Genomic DNA, 8,452 nt, shown 5'->3' on the forward strand with positions numbered 1-8,452 from the left:
AAATCATTGTTGATTTCTCCTAGCCTGTCATAAAAAAATAATAGGGTTGTTGCTTATGAACTTAGAGCATAGAAATACTTTTTCACCCTCCCAAATAGTTTTTGTATTTTTCCTCAAGACAGTACACAGCCAGGCCACTTCTTATATTTTTGGGTTTTCAGGTTGTGTTTTATCTAATGTTTTCCTTTTTAAGACTTAGAGATTCAAAGGTATAGACTTGTGCTGCATACAAACCTCAAGCACAAATCATTTAAATATTTTTAAAATCATGGGTTCCTGTGGTAAATATAAACTTCTAATAACTGTAGTCAGTGCTTGCCAATTCCTATAAAAATACATTAATAGACTCAAAGCAGTTTATTTGTGGTTGAACCTATTTAAATGACTGACATGATTTAGCCAATAGGAGAGAAATATTAGTTGTATTTTTGCAAAATTTTATTTTTAGATCACACTGGGAACGCAAAGTTTTATTGTTAAAAATATTCTTGCCTTCTGAAATATGACTCAGTTCACACCAGCACATGAAGTTCATACAAAGAGAGAGATGTAATCAGCATAGAGTCCTTCTATGTATCAACCAAATATTTATAAAAGTCTTCAAGAAATCTAAGCGTAATGTATTCTTTCAGAAACACATTTGCTTTCTGAAAAAAATGGTATATAGTGAGTTCCTTTATTGAGACAGAGTAATGAGTTCACTTACTAGGTTTCCATAGCTATAGATGCTAATAGTGATGGCGGACTCGTCCTTCATTATCACTCCTAACTGCATTAGTAGAAGAAGGTGACTCTTCTGTGAAAGAAGTATGATCTCCTTCCTCAGGTGATTGTGGCCCCCAGGAATAGGAAGTGGTGGGATAGAACCCCTTCTTTTCCTAAGGAAAGTATAGCTCTCTTAATGGAGCTTTTATATTCCTTCCTACCTTTACCTGCCTTCATTTCTTTACAGTATCTCACTTGGGTTTTCACTGAGATGAATAAAATACAAATGACTAAACCTTAATTATTGAACATTAATCAGCTGCCTATAGAGTTCATATGGTCAGGAGGTGGGGAGGTTTTGGTGGGTCTATTCTATTAGCGATGTTTGCATCTTGCATCAGTGCTCCCTGGAGGTCCTTTATCTCTTCCATTCTCCTGAAGATGCCAGGATCATATGTCTTTCTTATGCAAGGACAAAATATTAAGAAAAGAAGTTTGGGGGGCCTCAGGAGTCCAGAGGACAGCAGGTTGTGAGATGTGGGAAAACCCAAATATCGCCAAGACAGTGAGAAATGCTCTTTCTTCTCTCTATTCCTCTCTATTTTCCTGCATCACTTTTGTGTGACTGTGAAAGTTCTTTTGTAGATAAGCATCTGTAAAACTATGCATATCTGCCATAGACAGATGGATTTGACAAAAGATGTATCCAAGAAGGAATGTATTACATCATGAAGTGTTGCTAAGTGTTCATGAATGCACACTGGCATTTGGAAACTATTAACACTACCTACAAATACAGTGACAAAATCTAAATTTAAAAAAATATTATTTTTTCAATTACATTTTCCAGTTAAAAATTTTGTTTTTGGAAAAGCTTGCTCTTCCTTTAAGACTTTTTCCTGTGTTAAATATAGGATTGATCTGATTGCTTAATTTTGCCTGAGAATTTATCTCTAGTCAGTGTTTTCTAAAGAGTTGCTCTCCCTCCTTGAGCATGGTTTAAAGAAAGCAAAGTAAAACAAATGAAACTAATGCTCCCCTTGGCCAAGCAAAAACACACCACACAAAAGTTAAGTGCTTTCAATTTGTATTATTCCTTTCTCGTACTGGTGTAGAAGGAGCGCTCATTTAATTGCAAGATAACCACTTATTTCATCTTAATTATATAATGTCAGCAGGTGATATAGTGTGATGTTATATTACTCACCAGCAAAAATTGTGTTCCCCTGATTTCTGATTTCAAGAAGCAGAACATCTTAGTGAACTAGCCTTGGCATCAGTGGGATCATCCTCAGGTCATGGAATATTTCTAAGCCTCAGTGTGTGTCTGTTATGTCAAAGTAATGGTAAAAATTCTGATATTTGACTGGACTAGTAGATAGCAGCATGGCAATAAGTGTTTGTTAGAAGATTTTAATATGTCACTTCTAATGTGCTATTCAGTACACATGATGAATAATTATTATTACAGCACCTCACACTTTAGGGTTAGCATCCTTTACTTCTAAAAGCATATTCTCAGAAATGTCAAATACTTTTAGAGCAAAGGGAGTCTTCGCTGTTTGGTCTTGAAAAGTTATGACAGCTTTGGAGACCCAGTCTTTATCTATTGCTTGAATATTAACACCAGTAGCTTTACTGTGATGAATAAATGTGGTATTATATGCGCAAATGCATTTAGTTAACTTCTAAGTGCCATATAAATGTCATTTATTGCAAATATTATCAGTATTTTAATAAGATGCATTTATAATTTCTTAGTTTTCAAAATGGAAATATCAGATATATTTCAATTTAATTTTCTAAGCTATATGTGCTTCTCTCAGGATGGATTTTCTCCATGGTTAAAATTGCGTCATAATTTTCCTTCCACTTGGATAAAACACTAAGCCAATATAGTTGGATAAGAATTCCTTTATAGCCTACCTTGCAGCTGTTTTGCACTTTTGGCTATCATGAGTTCGATTCTAACGGTAGTATTTGTCGCTCCAAAGCAGTTACTCATTTCTCCCGTGGAACCATTTAAAAAGCAGATGAAGTCATGGAGGAACCACAATAAGTAAAATATATAAAAATGGAATGGATCCTCTCCCACCTTTGTCTCACATAGCTCCCCATCCCCACCCCTGCCTCTCCAGCCATTCATGAGGGAAGCTTTTAGAAATAAAGAATTGCATACTTGCCTCACAAGTGCAAGGTCCCAAGTTTGATCCCCAGTACCAAAAAAAAAAAAAAAAAAAAAAAAAAAAAAAAGAAAAGAAAAGAAAAAAAAGAAATAAAGAATTGAGTTTGTAGTACTTTTTGAAAACTGGATTTGAGACCATTATCCTGACATTCTTGTGCTTTTAATGATCTGAAAAGCAGGGTTTTTTTCAGTAATTAAAAATTATGTAAAAGAATATTTTTAAAAACTTCTTGATAAGACTTAATTCATTCACCAAAAAACAGAAGTTAGATCTGGAAACACAAAGATAAATAAGACATGGTTTCCTCAAGGAGAATACGGCCTATTCAACATTTATTTCACATTTGCAGAACTTTCAAGATAATTCTGGAAGAGAAGGGGTTTACTTTGGGGTTACTGTTCTTCCTCAAAAGTATTTAATATGATAATAATGGAGGACTGTGACTTGAAGTATATGCAGAAAATACTGGGTAGAAATATATAAATTTTCTCATACAATCATAATTTTTGAAGAGCTAGAACTTTTTCTAGTTCAGTGACCATATATTAAAGATAAACAGTGGGCCCTAGATGTTACTGGATTTGTTTAATTTTTTACACAGTACAACTAAGAAAGAACCCTAGAACACAGTAGTCCTGTCCTTCTCTACGGTTTTGATTTATTTGGCTTCAGATACTGACAGTTTACTGTGGTCTGAAAACGTTAAATGGAAAATTTCAGTTATAAACAGTTCATCAATTTTAAATTGGCCACAGTTTGAGTATTGTGATGGACTCTCACACTGTCCTGCTCTATCCAGACCAGAACATGAACTGTTTTTTCATCAGTGTTTCCACGCTGTGTATGCTATTTTCTCAGATATACTTAGTGGCTCTTCTCAAGTGAATGTTGTGGTTGTTGTGGTGCTTGTGTTCCAGAGATCTTTATTTTACTTAATGGTCCCCAGTGCAAGGGTAATGACACTGGTGACTTGGATGTGCCAAAGAGGAGCTGTAAAGTGCTTCCTGTAAGTGAAAGGCTGAAGGTTCTTAACAAAATGAAAAGAAGAAATGAAAGCATGCTGAGGTTGTTAAGATGGACAGTAAGAACTAATCTTGAATCCATAAAATTGTGAAGAAGGAAAAATAAATTTGTGCTCAGTTTTCTTTGACATCTCAAATAGCAAAACTTATGGCCAGAGTGCATGATATGGGCTTTGCTAAGATGGAAAATACATTAAATTTGTGTACATATAAATTAGGATGGTGACCATGTTTGGTTTTAGGCATCTACTGAGGAACTTGGAATATATGTCTTGTGGATAAAGCAGGGCTACTGTGCTTGAGTCTAGAATCCAGATCTCTGCTCTGATTTTAAGGTATTTCTTATACACTATATAGTAGATATGGGACTTAAAATTATTAAAGTGAAATTGATAAGCATCTGTATCTTTTCCAGTTAGGGCAATCATCTGTGAATATGATTATTAATGAGAGACATGTGAAAAAGATATATGATATACAATTATGCACTAAAATTGACAAGGAAAGAATAAAATTTTGTCTTTCCAGAAAATTTATTTTTGTTTATTTAGATCTGATTAGTTTCTGTATACTAGCTTTGGTAATGTTAGTTATTATAACATATACAATCTAAAATCTCAGCTAAAGCCTAAAGTGAATATTCTTTTTGAAATTTTATTAGTACATGTTTGCAGTATGTAATGATTACATTCATCGTGGGGAGTTGGTACACATACTGTACATAATACATCTTAATTCTTTTCAAACTTCTTAAGTTAATTTTTCCTTTTTTCTTGATTCGCTTTGGCAACTTCTATTTTTTTATTAGTACATATTTGTAATACATAATGATCTTCTTCCTTGTGGGGAGTTGGTACATGTATATAACACATCTTAATTCAGTTTTCTTAAAATTCCCTTGCTCTCCCCTCCCTTCTGCTTCCTTCATTGCTTGCTTCCCTTCCCATATGCACAAGATCTATCTCACTATTTCCTATTGTTTATCTTTGTTTCTGCTCTTTATCTATATTTTGGGTTTCTCATATAAAAGACACCATGTGATATTTAAGCTTGTGTGTCTGATTTAGTTCACTTAACATTATGGTCTCCAGGTTCATCCATTTTCCTTTGGTGACTCATGTTTATCCTTCTTTATGGCAGAGTATACTGCATATAAAAACCACAAAAATGGCTATTCTTAATGGAAGATGCCTCTCATTTATTCATGTGGAGTTCTTCTGGCGCCACACCTTCCACCTTGAGACACCAGCTTCCAGGTCCTTGTGCTTTGGCAAAGGATTGCTCACTTTCTGTTGGCCAGGTCTTGGCTCCATGGCCCACCTAGTGGAAGGGAGTAGTAGTCCTGCTTGTGCCTGGGGAGAAGCGCAAGTTTGGTATGATGATTGTCTTGGTTTGAGCTGCTATAACAAAGTGGCTGAGTGGTTTATGAAACTGAAATTTATTTTTCAGAGTTTTGGAAACTGGAAGTCTGAGGTTAGTCTGCCAGCTTGGTGAAGTACTGGTGAGGGCCTCCTTCTGGGATGGCTCCCTCCTTCTTGTGTCTTCAGAGGGTAGAAGTAGAGTGAGCTAGCTTTCTGGCCGCTTCTTATGAAGGCACTAATCTCATGTGTCACTGTTCCACTCTTATGAACCAGCTACTTCCCCAGGGACCTCACCTCTAAACACCTCATCAGGGATGAAAGTGGACTTCCAGAGCTGCTTCAGAAATTGGCAAGAACATAGGATAAGCATGTTCATTTTGAACATTTTGAAGGGAGTTAATGGCAATGTGTCTTTTACTGTAATAAACTGAAAAAAAAAATTAAATATTCACTGTACTTATTGATCATACCTTATAAATTAAAAATATACATAATCTTTACCATTTAGAAAAAGTCAGGCATATGATTTAACTTTGTAAAATTAAGTTTATTGGTACATTTTAGGTATACAATACAGTTACATTCATCATTGGGATCTTGTACCTGTACATGATGTATCTTGGTTCTTATCTTTTCCCCATTCCCCTGCCCTCCCTTCACCCCCTCCACCCTTCCCTATTTACAAAGACTTTGTTTCTTTGTTTTTCCTTTTCTCATATTTTTTCTTTTCCCTTGTTTCCTTTCCCCTACCCATCCCACTTCCCCTACTCCATTAGTTGTTTTCTTCCTATTTCACAGTATCAATTATACATTTTGATCCTTATTAACACTTTTAGTTTTTCACACCAGAGAAACAATTCGATATTTACACGTGTGTCCTATTTATTTCACTTAAGAGTATGGCCTCAATGTGCATCCATTTAGCTATAAATGTCTCTAGTTTCTCATTCTTTTTTTTTTTTTTTGGTACCGGGGATCGAACTGGGGTCCTCAGCTTGCGAGGCAGGCACCAGAACCACTGAGCTAAATCCCCGGCCCTTAGTTTCTCATTCTTTAACTTTTAAATTCTTAATTCTTATGTTAAACATTTGTCAAGGCTATTAAAATGTAACCAAACATTATGATTACAGAGATCATTATAATTTAATATTTTCTCGCTATGAAGTGGCCCTGGGATGTTTTCTCCACCTCATCTATCCTTGTCTATGTCAAGGTATTTGAATTCTTTGCTCTGTAATTTTAGAAAAGGGGAAAAAAATGAGAAACTGACAGCAATAATAAAATGGTCGATCAAAACTGAGTCACTTCTTACGGTTATTTATTTAATAAACTTTGCATGGATTCATATTGGAGAAAATTTCTATAAAATGCTTAACTTTTCAGGTACCTTCTTTTGTGTGGAGTTGAGATAGTTGTGGAGTTAACAGAGGTTTGGTTCATAGCCTCTCTATTTTCTAGAAGCTAATTTTTTCTCTACTCTGAACTTCCAGGGATTAACAAAAATATGTCACAAATATAAAAGAGCACAAATGCCTACTCAGTGAACAAAAATATTTTTTTCAAATTATTACTGTTTAAAAAATTCTTCCATAAACTTTTTTCTTTAGTAAAACATAAACTGATTTTAGTCCTTTGCCTAGGATATATTAGGTTCAAATATTTTTGTTGGGTGTTAAACCAATAATAACCTCAGTTATTTTAACAACTAAATTAGTTTTCTTCCATATAAACTGAATTTATAATCAAGCTATTTAAGAAATAAATACAACAAAAAATCTGTTGAAATCTTCATGTCATGATTTAGAAAATAAGTCTAATTCATTTCACATTCTCACATTTATCTGATTGAACTAGGAGTGCCTGAGATGAAGTTTCCCATAACTTTACATGCTTGTTTATTTTCCTGTCTCATTCCAAAAACATTTTTAAGTGCAACACTAGCAAAGAGTAAAATCTCAATCTATAGCCAAGCAATCCTTTTATTTTGATGAAAGTGAACAAAACTAGTAGACACAATCTTTACCCTGAAGTATTAAACAACACAGACATGTCTCAGACTTTAAATTCTGAAGATTACATTATATGTAGTAGAGATTTTAAATATATTTTGTCATGTTCCTAGTCATTAAAGTAGGCAGTTTACACCAAACATTCCATTTTTGGGAATAAAACAATACTTCCTCATAGTGCAGTTTTTAAACACATGGTCTCTAGAGCCTGACTGCTGAGTTTAGATTCCAGCTCTGCCACTGAGTAGCTATGTTGTTCTACAAAAATTATATAATCTCCATGAACCTTCATTTCCCTATCGGAATGATGGTATAATAATCGTACCTACCTGACTGAGTTGTTGTAGAAATTAAGTAAATTAATATACTTGGAATGATGAATGTCTTCCTTTATTAGTGCTTTATGAATGTTTGTTGTCCAGTTATTATCTAGGGAATTGGTTATTTCACAAATGGTGTTTTCTAGACCTGAAGCTTATTCAGTTATTTTCAAAACTTACCAGGTTTAACCAGTTTTTTTATGTCTTTTCCAAATGGATTCTACCTGTCTCTGTCTTCCCATCTAATAGAGATTCAGTGGAATCTTTCCTTTGATGATTCAGTCATCATTAAGATTCAGAATCATCACCAGGATTCAGAGAGAATCATCATAGTCTATTGAAAATGGAACTTTTAACAAGTCAGTGGTATTGAGTAGGTGATATTGAGATGACTAAGATGATATTAAGACGTTCAGGAAGGGTGTTTTGTCCTACACCAATTGGCCCAAGTGCTCTTCTATTCTAGCACCCTGGTTATGTTCTAAAGAATTTTGACCTGCCCTGTACTGGTCTATGCTGATACCCTGCTTTAGAATGTTTTTATTGTTGCATGTTTGTGATATATAATATTTATATTTCTCTTGAGGAATTGGTACATACACATACCGCAACTTAATAATTTTTACTTCCCCCCTTTCTCCCTGACCTCTCCTCTCCTTTGTTCCCCAGATCCTCTTTCCATCTCCAAAAATTCCTGCTTCTATGCTGTTCTAGGGTATAGGCAAGAAAATAGCCTACTTTCTAAAAATTGGGTATAATGAGAAAATAGGCATTTACTTATGTCCCTTCTCTGAGAGCAAAGAAGAACATTAGAGTATTTTCTATTCCCTTCTGGATAAGGACAGTGTT

Source organism: Heterocephalus glaber, unplaced genomic scaffold, assembly GCF_053883595.1.
Source record: "Heterocephalus glaber isolate CG9 unplaced genomic scaffold, H.glaber_assembly_v1.0 deba00001543, whole genome shotgun sequence".
In the NCBI taxonomy this organism is placed as follows: Eukaryota; Metazoa; Chordata; class Mammalia; order Rodentia; family Bathyergidae; genus Heterocephalus; species Heterocephalus glaber.